General features: G+C 47.0%; 1 protein-coding gene across 19 annotated transcripts in view; it reads right to left on the reverse strand.

Annotated features, from left to right (window-relative positions):
• Positions 1 to 5,174: 5,174 nt before the first annotated feature.
• Positions 5,175 to 21,755, reverse strand: part of LOC149328933 (CUGBP Elav-like family member 2) — a 572,935-nt gene continuing 556,354 nt past the window's right edge. For all 19 annotated transcript variants that reach the window (XM_089559969.1, XM_089559968.1, XM_089559966.1 and 16 more), the window contains 2 exons: positions 13,794 to 15,256; positions 5,175 to 13,697 (listed from right to left, as the gene is read on the reverse strand). The gene's annotated coding sequence lies outside the window, so the exon portion shown is untranslated. The remainder of the gene's footprint in view (positions 13,698 to 13,793; positions 15,257 to 21,755) is intronic.

Genomic DNA, 21,755 nt, shown 5'->3' on the forward strand with positions numbered 1-21,755 from the left:
TGTTTGTTACAATAAAGCAGTTGAAATCTAGCCTTTGTTAATTCGTTACGATCTCATTTCTTCTGCGTCTGCGTCATGTTTACTGGTACTTTCTGTAGGATCTTAGAAGGGTTGTAGTCATTGCATGACCAATACAAAGGTCATGTGGCACACATTGGGTGCGGCCATAGCGTTTAGGCGAAGTGAATGCTCTGATGATGTTATTTTTCTTTTCTTAAGGACAAGGGGGTGGAGTATACGATACGGCGATGGATACATCGCTATAAGTGGGTCGAATAGAGTATCTGCGCCCAAAATATGGGGAAAAAAAAGGAAATTCAAGTGGATATCTCTGGATTGGCGGAGACTAAAATCCACAAAGCTTAGCTGGGGACTTTAGACCAGGTAGTGTGCGATGTAAGTGCGCGTTAAAGATCCCCAGTTGGCCGAAATTACTCCGAAGCCCTCCATTACTGCACCTCTTTCTTTTCACTCCCACCTTCCTCTCTTACAGCGTTCAGGTGTCCACCAGATGCTAGACGATTGCTGCGCTATTTCCTTTCCACAAAAACCAATTTTGAATTGCAAAGCCAACCGGCATAAAAATCTCAGCAAACGAACTTTTTTTTCATTTTGCATCCACAGCAATGCAGTAATACACTGAGGGCCAGACCCAAAATCCTCGACGTCGATTATCATTAGAATGCCACGTGCACCGAGCCTCAGCAGCCGATCTGTGACGGTGGCACTCATGACGGTGCCCCGAGACTCCGGGCATAGGGCCAAACCCAAAATCCTCGACGTTGATTGGCAGCAGAACGCCACGTTCCTCGAGCCGCGGCGGCTGATATGTGACGGTGGCACTCACAAGCACGATTGCCCCAAGACTCCGGGCATAGGGCCAGGCCCAAAATCCTCGACGTTGATTAGCAGCAGAACGCCACGTGCACCGAGCCACAGCGGCCGATCTGTGACGGTGGCACTCACAAGCACGATTGCTCCGCGACTCCTGGCACATAGTTGTTGTTGTTGTGACTGATAGAAGGATGAAAAGGAAATTGCACGGGCCTGCTACTGGCTCGAACCAAGCCACCACCGCTGCCACGTGCAGATAGAGGAGAGTAAGAGATCAGAGGAAAGAGAAAAAGGAAAGAAAAGACGCGCGTCGCAGCAACAACTGGGGCCCAGAGCAACGTTTTTAAATATACTTAGTTTCCAAACTGCCGCCGCGGAGCTGGGTGCGACTTGTTCCTAGGCGGTGAGATGGCGCTGCAATCGACCTCTGCGGCAGAGTCGCGGTGGGAATGAGTCTGCCAGACCCAAAATCCTCGACGTTGATTAGCAGCAGAACGCCACGTGCACCGAGCCACAGCGGCCGATCTGTGATGGTGGCACTCACGACCACAATTGCCCCAAGACTCCGGGCATAGGGCCAGACCCAAAATCCTCGGCGTTGATTAGCAGCAGAACGCCACGTGCACCGAGCCACAGCGGCCGATCTGTGACGGTGGCACTCACAAGCACGATTGCCCCAATACTCCGGGCATAGGGCCAGGCCCAAAATCCTCGACGTTGATTAGCAGCAGAACGCCACGTGCACCGAACCACGGCGGCTGATATGTGACGGTGGCACTCACAAGCACGATTGCCCCAATACTCCGGGCATAGGGCCAGGCCCAAAATCCTCGACGTTGATTAGCAGCAGAATGCCACGTGCACCGAGCCACGGCGGCTGATATGTGACGGTGGCACTCACATGAGCACGATTTCTACAGCATCCACTTGTGCCGTTCTAAAATAGAATACTTAAGTCGCGAGAGTGGGGCAGCTAAACAAGTGCCCGGGATGTATATGCTGGGGCAGAAGTAAATAGAAATAAATGTTCTTTTTTTGTCGGCAAAACGGGCAAGGTTTAAGCGACATTTCGAGCTCATGAAACGAGGCACTGCGCGTTTTTTTCACATCAAATTCAACTGTACAGCAGAACAAACAAAATCGTCCTGTCGCTCACAGCGGCCATATACCCTAATGTGAGTGGATTCGCTGTCGAAAAAAAAAAGAAACGTTCATAAAGTTCCAGCTGCTGTTTTCGTTTTTCATCATCCAAAGGGAGCACATACGTGGTAGCAACGTTCATGTCACTGCCTCGTATTTTCAGCGCCGTCCTCCGTGGCTTCTCGCAGCGAATCCGCCTCGAAAGCAGTAGAATGGATCATTAACAGCCGTACATCACATTCCCTTCACACGTCGTACGTCGAGTAAATTTCTACAGCATGCATACAGAAGCAAAAACGCGTAAGAATGCTTTATATTTTTCGCGCGACCCGCTAAACGAGTGATTGGAAAGGCTGCATATATTTTCGGACGTGCGAACTAGAGGACTATAGGTGCTCCCGTGAAACAAACAGCTACGTCAGGACAGAACAGGAACAACCACTAAATGCATCCCAAAGTTCTTTTATGACTACTGGTCACAAAAATTACTAGGCCAGTGCTGGCTATGTTACAGGCTCTCAGTATTTAAACTGGTCTTCGTGAATAGCGGTTTGATTTGGTTTATTGGGGTTTAACGTCCCAAAGCAACTATGAGCCTTAACGCCGTAGTGAAGGGCTCCGGAAATTTCGACCACCTGGGGTTCTTTAACGTGCACTGACATCGCACAGTACACGGGCATCTAGAATTTCGCCTCCATCGAAATTAGACCGCCGCGGCCGGGTTCGAGCCCGCGTCTTTCGGGTCAGCAGCCGAGCGCAATAACCACTGAGCCAACGCGGTGGCCTGAATAGCGGTTTGTACCAGTGGTATTAACGGTATAATTGCCACACAGCACCTGCCTTTCAGACTTTAGATTGACAGGCTTCGTCTTCTTAATACTGCAGTCCATGGAGGCAGCTTCAGGACCACGTGTACATCCATTCGTATCTCCAACTATACTCATATCTTCCAAACTACACTTACCTTACGACAGACTGCTCTCAGTGTGAAAGCTGGCTCAGGCCAAAACGATAGCTGCGTAATGAACTCTTACGACAAAAAGGAAATTACCAAACAATAGTCGCTAAGCTGTTATTACTTCTTTATATATATAACGCATGTACAACCTCCAGAATTGCAAAAGGAACACAAGCATCCACCTACATGTACCGATCACTCATTGTTTGCTCCAAAATTTGGAACTCACGCCCTTTCGCGCTTACAATGTGGCGCCTGCAAAATGGATAGCAACGATCTTGCAGGCGTAGGAACATAATTTTCTTTAGAATGATGCTGAAATTTATTTGTAAAGATGTACAATTACGTAGAATTTGCCTGCGCCTGACAAACAATTTATAACTTTTTCTGCCACATAGTTGCGGCTTCAGTAGCCGAACGGAAGCTGTGGTGTTATCAGAAGAGTGAAATAATGACACACTAAAAAAAGGCAGCTTGGCTTGAGGGGGGATGCAATTAAGACTATTTTGGCTATTTATAATCTGGCAGATTTTTTATTGTAATCACTGCACTTTAAGCTAGCTGGTAGAGATATATCTACAAACAATACCCTCCTAACACTCATCCCCAAGGTGATACGTACGTATTTGATAAAGTGTTAAAAAATTATGTTGGCATGTACTACATGAAGCCCTGTCCTAAGCAATAAAGCTCCATTGGCCACGGACTTGCGATTTCGCTGTGGCGGTCCTCCGATGAGGCACGGAGACCGACCTTGAGCCGTTGCCTAGCAACCGCCGCAGCTGACGGACGCCGCGCCATCTGGCATGACGTCACACCGAGCGCCTCGCCGCCGTTCGGCATGACGTCACAGCGCTTGCCTCGTCGTTGCGCTCGCCTCCGCTCGCTTCGCCAGCTGTGTCGCATGCCTGATAACATGTCGGAGGATTGAAAAGGAGAGCTCACGTGCGCCGCAACCACAGTTGAGGCGGCAGTATGGCAGAGCACCTCAAGCGGAAAAGGGTGGCGGATGCTGCCAACATCCCTGCGTCCACATCGTCCACTGGTGGGGTTGCCTTTCGCTCCGTATAACCTGTCTCAGCCGAGCTGAGCCACAGCCATTTTCTTATTAGCCCAGTACTCACAGAAAGAAAATACTAGCATGCCTATTTACATGACATTTTTAACAGAAATAACCTTCAAAAACTTTTGCACAGTGCATATATACAAAAATTGAGAGCATTACTGCACTCCTTAACAGCTCAGTATCCATGCACAAAACTTATTCTACTCAGACATTCCTTACGAAATGTTGAAGAGGTGAGATAGCAATTGAAGAAACAGTAAAAGCTGAGAAAATCAAACCTTAAGTTCATTCCCTTGTTTGTTACCTTGTATGCTTTTGGTCTCTGCAGGCATGTGCCATTGCAACGAACAGAAGCTCCGATCTTCTGATCTCTCCTCCTCATGGTAACACTTAGATCGAAGTGCTCCGTTGTGTGGAAACCGGCGGAATTCCCGATGTGCTAGGACCACTCGAAGCGAGATTCTCTCGCGTTTGCTGTTTGTTCTCTGCATCCACTCTTGTATGTGCGCTGTGTCTCACAATGACCTAACAAAAAGCCCTACGTCCTACGCTAGTGAACACAGTGGTAATAATGCACTCCAAGTCTCCAATAGCTCTTTGCTTTTTGGTAATGCAGCTTTAAGTACAGGACAATAAAACCAAATGATGGTTTGGTTTATTGGGGTTTAACGTCCCGAAGCAACCCAGGCTATGAGGGACGCCGTAGTGAAGGGCTCCGGAAACATCGACCACCTGGGGTTCTTTAACGTGCACTGACATCGCACAGTACACGGGCCTCTAGAATTTCGCCTTCATCGAAATTCAGTCGCCGCGGCCGGGATCGAACCCGCGTCTTTCGGGACAGCAGCCGAGCACCGTAACCACTGAGCCACCGCGGCGAGGAATGAGAATTAAACCAAATGAGAAAAAGAGGGTGCTAAACTGCAACTATTACCAGGAATACAGGACCGTGCCAGCCAGTGCTGCTAAGCCTAGTGACCTACTGCCACTCGGTCATTCTCTTTCTTACGTCATAGATAGTAATGTCTAAGCGCTATTTCTGAATGTTCAAAGCCATAAGCCATGGTGGCAGGCAAGGAACTGGAAGCGCTAGTTCCGATTCCTGCTAATCACAGTTGGATTGTCGTAGCAGTGCAGCCACTAAGAAGGTAAAAAAACACACTGGACACAGTAGAATGCGTTTCCATTACTTTGGGTGTTTTTATTCAAATTCTTGTAACCCGAAAGAAAAAATAATAGCCTCTCGGTGCAGCATTGCGGTCAGCACTAAATGAACAAGGTTGTGTGTACACAACTCCACGACAAGAACAGAAAATGAGAATAAAAAGAGGGTGGGTGGACAGAGAACGAGAATGTTAAAGAAAAAATGACTGGGGCACACAGCGGATGCTCCAACAGTGAAAACGGGCTTTTTCGCCGAGCCCGCGACATAAAGGCAGGGCATGAGGAAAGAGCCGAGCGATTCAGCCCCGCACTCTCTCTTTCCTTGCTTTACACAGGCATCAGCAAGGCTATGGTGTGGCTTCTTCGTCCTTACTTTTCCTAAAGAAGGGGAGTACAATTTGCACTCTGCGAAAGGGTGTTCGCAAAAACAAAGGCATGGTGCAGCCAGCCGCACCCCTTTTGGTGAACACCCTTGTAAGGGAGTAAATTGTGATCCCCCTTTTAACAAATCGTTCACGCTGAATGGATTGCCACAAATGGGACAACAGAGACACTCCTAGCGGTTCTGTAATTTCTCCCCTTGGTTAAAAAGGCAGACATCACACTGATACAGCATACGGCTCGGTATGAGAATCCCGAAAAAAGTTGAGCTGAAATACAAAACGTTGGAGGACAGCTCGCTTTGACCCGCAAAAGGTGGATGCTTCCCATAGGTGCAACAGCAACGGTCACTGCATTTTTAGTCTATGTGGGCATTTTTGTCACAAGATGGCTTACTACTGTGCATCGGTCCTATAAACGCGACAAAGACTGGTGACTTTCTCAACTTGTCATTCTCAGAGCGACGAGGCAGACTTCTGGACATCAAAGCATCAGCAAAAAACCACAAACGCACACACTCACTAATCGCAGCACGCAACTTAGAGTAGCAATAGTGTGTCGCACAAGCGTACAAAAAAAAAAATGCTTCCAAAGTTTCACAAAGTGAGACACCCACCAAGAAGCAATGAGAGGTGTTAAGTTTAATAACTGCCGGTCTTTGGAGCTGAGGTTAATATGTCCATTACAATGAGTAAAATGAAGTGGGAGGGAAAAGCTAAAAATTTTACTCAGCTTTGGGATGCACTGAAGTTCCAAAGAAGGTTGAAATATGTGAGGTCGTAAAGTTATCTGCTTGCTGCCATTACACATTATTACAAATTATCTGCTTCAAGGTGCTATTACAGCGATGATGCAGGTAAGCGTACTACTCCCATCAGCATAGAAGAGAACAACATAGCCAGGACAACTAGGCCAAATTTAGAACTGTACCAATTCTGAAAACTGAATGGATGGCCAGCACGCAAGATTCTATTATTGCGGAGAACTATGAACATAAGCTAACAGTTTTGCTGATCGAATAGAACTAACAAAACTAACAAACAGAACAATGGAAGCTGTTTTGTCCCGAAAGGCTCAGTGAAAGTGTGCACTGTAATGGTTGCTACAGTAACAGAATTGAATATAACACAGTCGATGCAGCACCTGGATGTGACACAGTCGACTAGGCACCACTACCACAAAGCTGCACATACAGGAACGCTAGCGGCAAAAATTATAAAGCCAATGATTTGAAACTACAGCCCATTGTCTATAACTGTCACTCTCCCTGTCTGCGCTTTCCACACAGCCGCTCTGCACATGTACACCTCTACTTTGACCTCTCCCTAGCTCCACTGGTTAAAAATAAATTGCCAGCTTGTTCTACACAAGCAGTTGGTGGCTCGCAAGAGTGGATCATGTGGTGCCCATATGCTATTGTTTTCAATCAGTTATCTGTGCAGGAGACAAATTTTCGTGCTCTCCCCAAAGGGTGCCAAACACTGAATCCCAAAGGGCATGGACGTCCAAGAGACGTCCTTAACAGGATGTCCCATGAACGTCTTAAGGACATCTATGGGACATCCAAGAGAATACCAGTGTCCACTGGGTATAATGCAAGATGCAGAGGTTCTGGGATGTGCTGCTTGCTTGAACTGCCTGTCCCATGAACGTCTTAAGGACATCTATGGGACATCCAAGAGAATACCAGTGTCCACTGGGTATAATGCAAGATGCAGAGGTTCTGGGATGTGCTGCTTGCTTGAACTGCCAGAAAGGCCATCGGAAATTTGTAATGAAGCCTTCCACTATTTAAAGCAATCCACAGATTTCGCCAATGGTTTAGGGCAGCTTTGACGTTAACCACCATATGCTCCATCCACTGCGCCTGTCCAAAGCCGCTGTCCTCAAAGCCCTTATTCTCGGACCATTTAAGACTGCCCGTCGGTTTTCGTCACATGCGTACGTTAACTTCTAAGCAACACCATGCTGTCTTAAGCCGAAATGAACAAGACAACAAAGTGGTATTTTCGCCTCAAAGAGAGGAATAAGCTCACAGAAGGCTAAAGCACAGGGAGCTGAAGGGGAGGAAAAAAAAATGAAAACAGAACGAAAATGGGAAAAAAAAGAAGAAAACAGAAAAACAAGGGCCATCTTAAGGGCCCCACTCTTTTTTGTCTTCAGGTACAAAAATAATCGCCTTTGCACTGTGTAGAAACACGTAATGCTCTTCTCCTCCAACCGCGACCCTTGTATTTTCTTACTTTTTTTTTCTTATGTCTTAGTCGTACGTCACGCACACACACACGTGGTAAATTTCACTTAGCTGTTTGTTTGTTTTTTTCACACACAAATACACGTCACGATTCACAAACATGAATGGGGGAAAAGCCTTTCAGGATGGGGGAAAGGAGCTGGGGGGCGCATGTCAAGAAGAGCCTCACTTTTTTCTTTTCTCAAGGCATATAACTCTCTATGAACTGACTATATATCCTGTCTTCGACAAGTGAAATGAGGAGGGAACCGTCAACAGAGCGAAAACGCCACCTAGTGTCGTAACTCTCGAGTTAAAAACAGTGTTCAGTGTGAAAGCGCGTGTCTAACTGTGTGTGTGTGTGTGTACTGGTAAGGTGGAGAGGGCTACACCGTGCTCTTTTTTGTGTTTTTGTCGTATCTGCAGTGTGATGATCGGTGTTCCGGTAATGACAGTGCACACTAGAGGGAGCCACGCTCAGTCGAGTACCGTGACGTCACGGACGCCATTCTCGCGCGCTACTCGTAGCGCTTCAACGAGCTGTGCGAGACAAGCCTATAAGACATGCACGTAGCCTTCTGCCATGCTTACGACATATACGCTTGAGTTGGGGAATCTTCACCCTTTCTGCAAGGCAAGTGCTGAAGTCCTCCACGGGGTTATTACAAGTAACCCACCACATTACACCTTCAAAGGTAGCCTTTGGCAGGACTGGCCCCGATCACACTTTGAGATGAAAAGCATTCTCTTTCTCAGCGACACACTGGGAACTGACAAGGTTCAAGTGTCCAAGAACTCGCCAAACAGTGTCCTAAAGGTAGGCTGTCCTATGTTAACATTTTAAATGAACTCTTCCAATTTTTTAGAGCCAATTCACTAGAAAATAATTCGCCAGGCTTTAGCAACCCTCTGCACTATACACATAATGTCACGCTGTATGCGAAACCCCCCGACAGCACGTGACATGGCGACTTCTCTGAAGTGTATGACATTCCTCGACACCGCAGCGCATATCAGTGCTTGCTCCCAGTTTTTGAAAACCCTCTGTCGCGCATTACTTCGAGTGTGTGATGTGTGACTTGGCTTCTTGTCAACATTATTTCCGCTGCCAGAGGATGCCTCACAATGGCATGTGAACTTCTCGCAGTTTATACGTGCTATAAAATTTGGTCATGTCATCTTGCATCAAGACGTTATAAAGATGACCACTGGCTTCCTTTGCCGTCAGAAGACAAGCTGGTGACATCTTTTTTTTTTTTTCAAAGGTATGCTCTTTTTGCCTCAAGACTTGCTAAATGAACAAAGAAATGAAAACTAGAACAGGCTACAAATGCTGCTCGCGAAGGGTGCTTCGTCTTTACTATACACAAGGCGGTTACTTCAAAAACAGATGATTAACACAAATCGATAAAAAAAAAAAAATCTACGAACTCGTTTTGGACAAACCCGAGCGCCAAAGCATAATAAAGACGGCACGTGGAAATCGACACTTAAAGCGAATAAATTAATTTAACATCGATGCAAGAGAACACGCGTACAGCGGGGGCTCGGGAGGTCACAGTTTCAAAAAACGACAGGGAGGGGTTTGATTTCTTCCACGGAACTGGGTCGACCACCACACCACAGGCCCGTTTCGTCACCAACATCGGGCCGAGACAACGAACGAAGACGATGAACGCACGGCACAAAAAACGGTCGTCAAATACTTTCTTCACTTGTCAGCGTGTGCTACGGGCCATCTGCGCTGGCACGCACGAACACGCACACACATGAAAACAGTGACATTAATATCTTTTTTTTTTTGGTATCTTGCGTCTCAAGCGTTTGGCACAAATATACTTCTTGCACGCTCATCAGTGAGACACAGCACGTCACAGGCGACAAAGTTGTGTTCCATATCCAAGAGGATTTCCGTACGCAGCGGCCTAACTCGTTTAGCTCTTACCAAACCGTCGTTATCACTCGTTACACTGCACCATCGTTGCCAACACCGCTCTGGCCACTCCCAAGGTCGGCGCGAAAAGACCACACAACCACAGTGTGAGAACAGTCGTTGAGTAAGCCGGTGCCTCCGGCTAGTGGCAAAGGTCGTTTATGATAAGTCGGTGCTGACACCGCGAACTGCCTCCCCATCCCACAGCGTTGGTCAGACCAATCAATGCCTCACTAACAGCTGCTGAGATGACCCGAGTACGCTGCAGCAAACACTTTAAAGCTGTAGCCAACAGGCCAAAATTGTACGTTACCTGAATCAACACCTTCCGTATTTCCCAGTGCCTGTCGCATGAGCCCAAAGAGGTGATTCACACCCTTTCCCGCCCTTCTCTCCTACTTTCCTCCACTTTCTTTCACCAGACTCCCTTCTCCTCCTCTACCTCGCTACCTGTCATCGCCTTCCTTCTGCAACGACGTTGCGCAACGTTGTACCGCAACTTGAATGACGTAAGGCGAGGCTCGACCGTATCGCGGATGACCGGCGAACAAGGCGCCCACGCTGCTTAAGGGGGATGAGGGTCTTGAAAACTTTTTTTTTATTTGTTAACATATCTTTCTGAAACTTAGCACCTGGGTGTATCATTGAATGCTGATTTCGAATATGCATTTAGATTTCAAATCTCAGCTGGAAGGAAATATATGGCAAAAATAAAATATCCTAATTAGGTCATTTCTTACGGGCCTTTTTAGTAATTTATCAGTTAAATAAACATTTTTAAAGAATAAGCAGACATTTGCAAAGGCCCAAAGCACATCCTAAAGCTAACAGAATGTCTACAAAGTAATTTTGTTGATCATAAATAAACAACAAAGTTGGAAAGAAAAAATGATGTGGCGGTAATTAGCCCGCACTTCTCCTAATTGCTCATATATCATGTTTAAAGGAAAAAAGAAAGCTTTAGCATGTGCTTCGGGCGTTTACAAATGTTTACTTGTTCTTAAAAAATCATTTTTTAACTGATAAATTACTATAAAGGCCCGTAAGAAATTGCCTAATTTGAATGTTATTTTGCAATAAATTTTCTTCCAGGTGAGATATTTGAAATATAAATGCATATTTGAAATCAGCATTCTATGATACACCTGTGTGCTAAGTTTCAACAAGTTATGTCAAAAAATAAAAAACAAGTTTTCAAGACCCTCATTTAATGGATGACCTGACAGGCACTGAAAAGACAGAAGGCGTTGCCTGTACCAATGACTGGCAAACCACTAACCAGCCAAAGAAGCAGTCTCCGAAAGCTGGGGGTACAGCCCTCAAAACAGGCTTTGAACTATTCCGGCAACGTATAATAAAATGTGCAGCTTTCACAAAGTGTTTGCTCAGCACTCTAGACAAGAGAGAGCCGAGCGCGGCAGTCCTTTTGCCTCCAAACTGTTAATGAATGCATTTCCTGCTTGGTTTTCCCCTTGAACTACTCTTGAACGGGGTGCAAGTATTCAAATGGTCAAAGCACGAAGGCGAAAACCACGAACTCCATTAAGCTCTGTACACCTGACAAAGAAGGGACAGCACTTGTTGCATGTACCAAGCCTGTTCTGTACACTGATTGGTCTGTACAAGTCGCCCTGGTGAACTGGTGGCCACGAAGAGGATAGCGGGATGCAGAGAGTGGATGCTTACTTGTTGAGATTCCCGAACATTTTAGACGCGTTGATCCCTTTGCAAGCCGTAGCAGGCAACAAAGTAGCAAACACCATGGGTGAGAACCAAACAGATGCTCCAGACATCAGAGTGTCAAGCAATGTTGCAAAACATGACACAAACACGGTCAGTGAAAACAAACAAGTCATGCATTACCACTGGCTCCCAACATAAGTGAGGTACGCATGTCAGTAGGTACAGCCTCGGTCAAAAGTTCGTGGACCACTAGAGCAGCGGCCAGAGTGGGAGAACTACCGTAGAGAGTTGTATGCACCAGAAGGCATGTTCCTCGCGCAAGACCTCACATTCAGCAAGAGAGTGAAATGGACACGCCTCCTTGACCGATACCAATGGCATCCCCGCTCTGACCACGGCTCCAGCGGACTACAAACTTGTGACAAAGCCTGTACATTCTACCTTAAATAAAATATACGCTCTAACTAAATCTGTTTCTACAAGTCAACTTTAATCCATTTGCATTTTTAATCCTTCTCAATGCATCCTGAGACGTGCCAAACAAGCTTAGCAGATGAAGAACTGTGCTTTCGAAAGAAATTAACGTGTAACAGCTGCTCAAGCCTTCATCACTTGTTGACGATTAGCTGAAGCAAACTGCGCAAACCGAAATGTTAACAGTCCACACTTGCTGAGAATGAAGACTGCACAGAACTTGTTGTGAAACAGTAAAAAAAAAAAAACTAGCTATTTCTTTAGCTTTACTAACATGAGAAAAACATACAACATAACCCTTTACGATAAGTAAACACATCCTGCTGAACAAACCTGCACAGGCGGAGCATTTTTAAAGCCTTCATGATGGCACAGCTTATGTTTTGTAAACAATGAACAAAAAAAAAAATTCATGCGCTGACATTGCGCGGGTGCCATTCTAATTTTGTCACACAACACATCGAAAATTCTGACGGGGGAAAAAAAAAAAAGAAACGTGAGAGACAAGGAACAGAGACGGAAGATTGCAACTGGCCAGAATAAGAACTGGACAAAGATAATGGAGAAACAATACAAAAACTCCTATATTACACTGTTACTAAGGGTTACCATTATGCATACCCTGACTGAAAAATGTGAAGAAAAAAAAAACACCACACACGCAGTACATAGTGAAAAATTTCCAACCACAAACTACACGGGAACAAAACAAAAATCAAGAAAGGTGCAATCGCCTGACAAAAAAAAAAAAGTCGATGCAACAAATGAAAGAGAAACAAAAAATGTAAAGAACAAAAAAGAAACATGATTACACAACACCAACCAGAAAAAAAAAGATACTTTTTTTTTTTCATTAACCGTCACGTGCCACAGACACCGCCACACGTGTATCGAATAAACCTTGTAATCCTTCTACGTTGACAACCACACACCAAAAGATAAACAAACGAGCAAAAGACAAGAAAAAGGAAAAAAAAACGCCCGATCAAGCAACAAAACAGCTCGGCTGGACACGTCTCGATGAGAAATCAAAAAGCACACATACCAAAAAGGGGGACGGGGGTGGGGGGAACGTATCTGCCGGTCGCTGTTTGCTGCAAGCGTTCACATTTCAGCTCTTCTAAACCTTCCTCTAAGCCAAACTGCCAACACGAAACACACCACACCACCCCTCCTCGACTCGTCAACACTTGACATTGAAAACAGAACAGAAAAAAAAAAAAAACGTTCAAGACCTCAAAACCATGCGTGTCAGAAGCAGGTCCTCTTGTATTTTTTTGGCAGGTCCCCAGACAAAAACTTCAAACGAGAAAAACGAAAGGAAAACACAGACGGCGACTACCAACACGCCGTCACGAGACACTTTGCACTATTCCATTGTTTAACGTAAACACGAGGAGCGAACCTCGCCTTCGAGTGAGCTCCTGCCAGAAGAAAAAAAAAAAGCTGCAATGACACTAGTTAAACAAACTGCACGCACATGCTCGCAGAAAGACAGTCCAGACAAATAGTGCTTGCACCAATGGGAACCAATGTGCGAACCATGGGGCCCACGAACCAGGCCATGCGATAGTTTTGGTCGATTCACGTACTCGTGCACATGACTTGCCTTCGTGTAAGCAAGACTTGTAGAGAGAAACCCAGTATGCGCAAGTCCCACTAGCCCTGAGGGCAACCCGGCATGGGCCAGAAGCTAGAAGGTACTGTCAACAACTGATACACCCGCCCCATTACAATGCTTAACTGATTGCCCAAAGAGCCATAGCAACCGATATCCAATCTAAAGGTGAAAATCTTTCCCAGCTCAACTGGTTTATGGAACAATTCCCAGCTGGTTCCAGTTGGTACCAACTGGAACCCAGTTGGTTCCAACTGGAACCAATTGGGAATTGTTCCATAAACCAGTTGAGTTCCAGTTGGTTCCAACTGGAACCAGCTGGGAATTGTTCCATAAACCAGTTGAGCTGGGAACGATTTTCAATCTAATTCAGTCCAAAGCGTTACCCAATCCTTTCCACTTGAGCCAGTCAGATCATGCCTTATGTTCAATAGCTGGCAAGCGACGTGTAAAATTTACAAAGCCCCAAACGGTTAGACGCACGTCCTGGTTCGTGGGCTGCTCGTTCCAGGCAGTTGGTCCACTCCCGAAAGAGACGAGTTCACACAGCTACAAATGCAAGCTCACTGAGCTGTAAACTAAGGCTTGCACATCACAGTGTGTCCACACAGAGGCGGTCTATTACCAAAAGAACAAAAAAACCACAAAATGTGACACAGGATGGCGACCACACAGAATTCCGGAAGCATGCACGCATGTGCTGAGTGAAGCGTTCCCTTCTTTCGCACTGGACCTTAGTCTGTGCAAAGGGAATAAGCCTAATCCATTTCGCTGCTTCCTCTCGTTTGGATGATTGGCGTGCGGTAGATACAATTTGGCGTGAAAATAGTGACACACTGCCAATGCTCTCAACACTACGGAACACAGGTAAATACAAAAAAAAACAGTGGACAAACAATGGTCAGCTCGTTTGACGAACTCTGGGCTGACCCAGGTGAAAATCTTTCCCAGCTCAACTGGTATATGGAACAATTTCCAGATGGTTCCAGGTGGAACCAACTAGAACCCAGTTGGTTCCAACTGGAACCATCTGGAAATTGTTTCATAAACCATTTGGGCTGGGAAAGATTTTCTGGACACAGCTAAAACTCTGTGGGACCAACTGCCAGGAAGCAAGCACTGTCGGAGGTTCTTGACCCTCAACGAAATCTACCAGCAGGGGGTCGGGGAAAAAAAAAAAAACGGGCAGAAAACAAGACGGCACACCTCCCTGCTTTTCCAGGGTGCGCACACACGCTGTGAATAACGAAAGCACTGGCAACACAATGGAGAGGAAGTATACAAAAAAAAGAAGCCAAAACAGAGGTGGCGAACAGCAACAGGCCAGGGCACACAACACATTTTCTACTAAGCCGCGGCTAGAGTCTGTCGTCTCAATGTCTCTCTCTCGGCTGCCCTCGCTTCTCCAAAGGCAAGGGGAGCGGCGTAGCGGGGGAGGGTGCCATACCACTGCGGCACTGCCGACAGCAAAAAAAAAAAGAAGGAAAAAAGGGCGAGGTGCCACAGAGTTGAGAGCCGCACATCGTGGTGGTCGTTTCCCTCCTCTTTCCTCAAACGCCCTCCTCGCCGCATTTCTTCCTTCCTCCCATTTTGGTTTCCTTTTAGCATCCCGCTATCGCTCACTTTGCTTCGTAGAAAAAAAAAAACAAGGAAGTCTGCCAGGCTGCGCGCACACTGGGAGGGTGAGGTGGTGGTGCTGGCGTGCGAACGCATGTGTGCAGGCTTAAGCCCAGGACTGCTCACGTGACACAGGACAGGAGACAATGAACGTTCTAGAAGAGAGGAGCCGGTCCAAGAGAAAGGGGGGAGAGGGGGAGCAAAACATAACTGTTAAGGGATATACCACACAGACACGTACAAGAAAACAAACATCTTAGTGCAGCGGCACTGACACAGCAGCACCGCTGCTCCACTACCGCTGTACTTGCACCAATACTCCAGCACCGATAGCGCTGCATCGCTACCATCGCATGCTACCACTGCACTGATACCACCACATCGCTACCACTGCATCGATACCACTGTACCGCTACCACCACATCGGTACCACTGCACCGCTACCACTACATCAATACCACTGTATCGATACCACTGCACCGCTACCACTACATCAATACCACTGTATCGATACCACTGCACCGCTACCACTACATCAATACCACTGTATCGATACCACTGCACTGCTACCACCCCAATGATACCACCACACCGCTACCACTGTATCGATACCGCTGCACTGATACCACCGCGCCGCTACCGCTGCATCGATAACACCGCACCGCTACCACTGCACCGCTACCACCACATCGGTACTACCGCACCACTACCACATCGATACCACTGCATTGATACCACTGCACTGCTACTAGCACAATGATACCACCACACCGCTACCATTGTATCGATACCACTGCACTGCTGCCACCGCACCGCTATCACTGAATCGATAACACCGCACCGCTACCACTGCATCCATACCACCGCATCAATACCACTGCACCACTACCACCGCATCGGTACCACCACACTGCTACCACCGCACCGATACCACTGCACCACTATCACCGCATTGCTACCACTGCACCGCTACCACTGCATCGATACCATTGCATCAATACCGCTACATCGCTACTGCCGGATCGCTACCACCACATTTGATACTACTGCGATGGTACCGCTCCACTGGTACCGTTGCAGCAGCACTGCTCGACTGATGCTGGTTTGGTTTATGGGGTTTAACGTCCCAAAGCGACTAAGGCTATGAGGGACGCCGTAGTGGAGGGCTCCGGAAATATCCACCACCTGGGGTTCTTTAATGTGCACTGACATCGCACAGCACACGGGCCTCTGCTGCACTGACAATGCTGCAATGACGCTGCTGCATTGGTACTGTCACGTCAACGAAGTCACCACCACATCTACAACTTGGCAGCATGAGTGCGTCCAAGCATGTCCCAACGCACGCAAGGACAGTGGCTGTGGCCCGAGCGGAGCAGTTGGCAGTACGATTAAGGTGTCCTAATCACAGCGGATGAGTTGTTGGGGCTAAGGCAGGAAGGCAGACAGACCTGAGGATGCCGGACCGAACTGATCAGGGCAGTCGCATCGTGATCTATGAGAACCTCTGCTACCCATTCGATTGCCGTCAACTAATGAATAAAATGCATGCCAAGGGAGGCCTGAGAGCTGTGAGGTATGGAATAGAGAAGGTCTGCAGGTTCGTTTTTACCATCTGGGGCTTTTTTAACGTGCACAGGAGACTCGGCACGTGCACACATTTGCATTATGATTGCTGTGGCCAGAACTCAACCCACAAAAAACACCTTGGCAAAATGCTGCTGCTATAAATGACTGTGGTGGCTGTCACCCTGTTACTGATGCAATTAGGCAAACCTGTAATCACCATTACAATGACTGAGAAAGCAAAGGGAGAGATGTTCTTAATATAATGCGTTTGCCAATCACGTAATGCGAAGGCAAGACAACCGCTGGTCCTTCAGGGCAGCGGAGTGGATTCCAAGAGAAGACAAGCGTAGCAGGGGACGGCAGGAAGTTAGGTGGGCGGATGATATTAACAAGTTTGCGGGGACACGGTGGGCGCAGCTAGCAAAGGACAGGGTTAATTCGAGGGACATGGGAGAGGCCTTTGCCCTACAGTGGGCATAGTCATGCTGATGATGATGATGATGAACCAAGCTGGCTCTTGCTCACAGAAGAAATTGGCTAAAAAAATGGGTGCCAAAACTGCGTTCCGAAGGCATATGTAAACAAATGATGGAAAACAGTTCATCAATTTGTTTATTAGGTCAATGTGACCTTACGGGCCCCCTACCGAGCGCAAAATAAGCCTAGAACTAACCTATCAAAATTAATTTTGTATACGGACACAACGACAGCAAAATAACAGCTCATGCCAGACTTTTTAGTAGGCTACCAGTGGCGGAAATGAATGCAAGCACAGTTGAAACAACTGCTTCAGGCGATACACAATGCCATTGCTTCACTTCCACTCGTACCTACTTTCGATATTGTACACATTTACACCGACTCCCTTGCCGCCCTAAAGCAGCTTAAGGCTGTCCGGCGCACATTCCAAGTTACACAATCCATTCACCAACTTTGCACAAAATACCCCTGTCCTGTGCGTATACACTGGATTCGCGGGCATGCCCAGGATCCGCATAATATTGATGTGGATGCAATGACACACCTTGACACATCCGATATCCCGCCACCTTCCCCTCTTCCCTCAGATCCGTTCCTGTCCCATGTTTCCGAGAAACAGTCTTTGCGTCAGCGAACACGAGCTCTAATTCCTCCGTGTTCGTACCCTCTCCCCCGGAGTCTCACTCGGGAGGAGGAGGTATCTGTGCGCCGGATTCGGGCAGGAGCGGCTCTGACTCCTTCTGTGCGTCATCGGTGGCGTGACAAACATTACGAAGTGACAGACAAGTGTCCCCATTGTGGTGCTGAGCCCGACCAGTGTGATGAAAAACACTTGCTGTGGACTTGCCCGGCTACAGCTTCCGTGAGACGACGTTTACTAAGAAAGGTTGGCCTGCGATGGGACGTTGCAGACGACTATACCAAGTGGACTCTAGATAATCGCTATATCACGAACTTTTGCCACTTTTTAAGCGAGGCTTGTTTGCACTCCTTTTTATAACTTTCTTTCCTTTTTCATTATGCCTGATGGCAAACAGCTCGAATAAAAAAAAAAAAAAGAAACAACTGGCGCAAAGTGAACATGAGACACCGGAGGGTGAACTTATGTTAAAGCTTGTGCCCAAGGCTTTAACTTCTCACCGGCTGCCCTCATGCCTTAGCCTCACAGACCAGCAAGGTCACCTCCAACTGAGGATTTTGCACAAAGTGGGCAACTGCACGTCACACGTGCGGAGACGTGTATAACAAAAATAAAACGAGACCCTGGGGAAAAAAAAAGAGAAACAGACACAACACACTTGCACAAACACCATTCAGTGTTTACCCTCAACCGTGTGCGTTTTGCACGTGCAATAAGGAATGTTTGCAGCACAACCTTGCTGGTTGTTGGCACTGCAAAAATTAGCGACAGCAATCTCAAGTGCGCAAGACCCCCAGTACAGCCTCCGCTGGTCTAAGAATCCGAAATAATGTGCCACAGTTTCAGTAGCATTTGCCCGCATAATTTGAGCCCTTGCGTGATTCGTGCAGCCCTAATTTTTTACCCAGGGGGCACTTTGGCTCTGTAAAGCCTTTCCTGGCGCACTGTTCGGCATTGACTGCGAGACTGTTTGTGCTGTACTAGTGCTTTATTCGACTACACACTTTGACTACACATTACAACTACACACTTTGACCGCTTCTTTAGCACGACTCTCTCTGTGCTTCGATGAGTTCGGTTGTATCCATGGCTCTGTTCGCAGTAATGAGGTATGTAATGTGGTCACCCACGGATGCCTTTCGCCCCCTGTCGGAGAGGGCGACAACTATTTTATCAGTTGTCTGCTCCAAAAGGGGGCGTCAGGCATAGAGTTTCTTACTATTACCTAGAGGGAAAGCTGGCGGCGCTGCGCTTCAGCCACCATGGACGCTCAAAGCATCATGGGGCGGTGAGCTACTTGTTGCGAGACAGTCATAGTTTTTCAGGAACACGGAGTGTCATTACTAAGCTGTTTTATTCCAAAAACGCTGTTCGTGTATGCGCAGACGACTTTCGCGCGAACACAGTGTGCAAAAGTCATAGTAGTGAAAACGCGATGACACACGACGCCAATAAAAGGTTTTACTCTTCCGAAATGCCATTAAAAAACCTCTTAAAGTATCTAAGCAACAACATTTTTTTTTAAAACATATTTACTTTTAAAAGTGCGCCTGTTAATCACGAAGTATTAGTTTTTGTAGTGTTCATCACTTGGCCAATAGGAAAGCTAGTCATCTCTTATTTTGGGCAAACTTTGCACTTAAATGCTTTTCTGCTCGTTTGTTGCAATCATTAGACAAGATATTGAATGTTAGGACATTCGTAGTTATCGAACAGCTTTATTTTTCTATTATTTTTTGGCCAAAAGTTGCAGTTCCGCAACAAGTAGCTCACCGCCCCATGATGCTTTGAGCGCCCATGGTGGCTGAAGTGGTCTCGAGGGGTCGCCATGCAAACTCCCATAGACGGGCCGCCAGCTTTCCCTCTAGGTAATAGTAAGAAACTCTATGGCGTCAGGCATCCGTGGGTGACCTCATTACTGCGAATCCGTGCACTCTGACGTCACAACCATTTTGACCAACCGAAAAGCGTGACACCTCTGCTGACAAGCTTCTGTCGACAACGATGAGGCATTAAAGGCTTTCGTCTAGAAAAGAATGAACGGGACACCTAAGCTCCACCTTAAGGGTATGACGCAATAGCATTAATGGGTCCCATAACAGCAGCATGGGGTCCCCTTTTTGTATCACTTCACCTAGATCCTGCCTAAATGCTGACATATGTGGAATTGGTCATTCCCTACTTTGCATTCATAGATCATGGGGAGTCCCTATACCCCTCCTGGTGCAATGATGCAGCGGACACTTGCGCTGGTGGTCGCTTTCCCGGACAAACAGCTGCGAGACCAAGCTGCCGGTAACCTCCGGTGCACACCAGAATCCAAAACCACCGAACAGGTCACTGTTCAATTTGTTGCTAGCCAGCCGGGCCGCAGGTGAGAGAGCTGTTTTAGTGCCTTTGATCTCCTTTTGTCCCACACTGCTGGCTTTGCAATCACAGCGATTTTTTTTTGGTCAGAAAGGAGCACAAGTTGAGGAGTCGGGGTATAGACGGCAATACACGGCACATATTGCGTGTCCTAAAAAGCTTTTTGTAGAGATTTTCAAGACGTGCTCACGAAATCTCCACGTAATCTGCGCACCCCCTTTTCGAAGCCTTAATTGAAAGAAGGAAAAAAAGTGAGCAAATTAACACGAGTAAGTACGCTACTCCTGAGGAATATGGGACTCGCTAGAGCAGCCACACGGTATGTGCCGAGAAACAGCTTTGCGGGGTGCGCATTCCTCCAAGTGACCTCTCACTGATGCAATCTCTTTGTCTCTCTCTCGCTCTCACACACACACACATTGCACGCAGACACACGCACACACACACACACACACACACACACACACACACACACACACACACACACACACACACACACACACACACACACACACACACAATATGTCCACAGAACAGAATCTGGCAGAGCAACAAGCATGCCACACGGGGCACATTTTTTTTTTATGCACCAGGACATCTGTCCTCACAGGAGGCTGGGAAACCCGAGGCTACTTTAACCCTTTGACACGCTGTTTATTTTTTTTCCCATCAAAATGAAATATTCTTCCGCCTAAATAGTTCAGGCCTTACGAAAAGCAATTTGCTAGTTGTACGGTGCAAAATACTAGCGAATGATTTTTTTTGCACAGATGTGCAAAATTTCGACAAAGTGCCATAAAGTGTCAGCCTCTGCTTTGTAACTTTATTTGCATTCAGTTGCTGCTTAAGACCATAGCAGTAGAATTTCAACATGCTCTGGCTAGTTTTCATCAAATATTTAATAAATACTAACAGAAACATGCCGGCCAATTTACGACCAATGTGACCCATTTCTTGTCCTTTATGTTCAATTTTGAACTAAACTGAAGGTTGGGGAGCAATTACTCATTAGCATCCACGCAAGGCTCCCTTGGGATTATATGCTTGGGCAAAGCATGTAATGCGAAGGAAAGATAACCGCTGGGTAACGGAGTGGATTCCAAGAGAAGGCAAGCGTAGCAGGGGGCGGCAGAAAGTTAGGTGGGCGGATGAGATTAAGAAGTTTGCGGGGATACGGTGGCCGCAACTGGCGAAGGACAGGGTTAACTGGAGAGACATGGGAGAGGCCTTTCTTTGCCCTGCAGTGGGTGTAGTCTACTCCACCTTGGGGGTTCCGCCTAAATACTCTCGATTATACAGAACGGTCCGTATATTGACTACTTTTCCCAGAGAGTAAGAATGCACTCTCAAAGCGTGAGAACAGCTCTCAAAAGAGAACCCCTGATGTCTACCTCTGGCAGTGGTAGTAGTGTCACAGAAGTCTCACAAAAGGGCTCAGTGATTGAAGTGGGGATCGTCAAAATGCGTGAGTGAGAAAGACCAATACGCTCTGTCGCAATCTTTTCACACCAAAGTGGTAGCTGCAGATGCCAACCTAAATGTCAAAAGCATGGCCATTCTGATCCACTGTACCAACTAGTGCAGTCAGGTATAAGCCA

This window comes from Amblyomma mixtum, chromosome 9, assembly GCF_055824585.1.
Source record: "Amblyomma mixtum isolate Tamu chromosome 9, ASM5582458v1, whole genome shotgun sequence".
NCBI lineage: Eukaryota > Metazoa > Arthropoda > Arachnida > Ixodida > Ixodidae > Amblyomma > Amblyomma mixtum.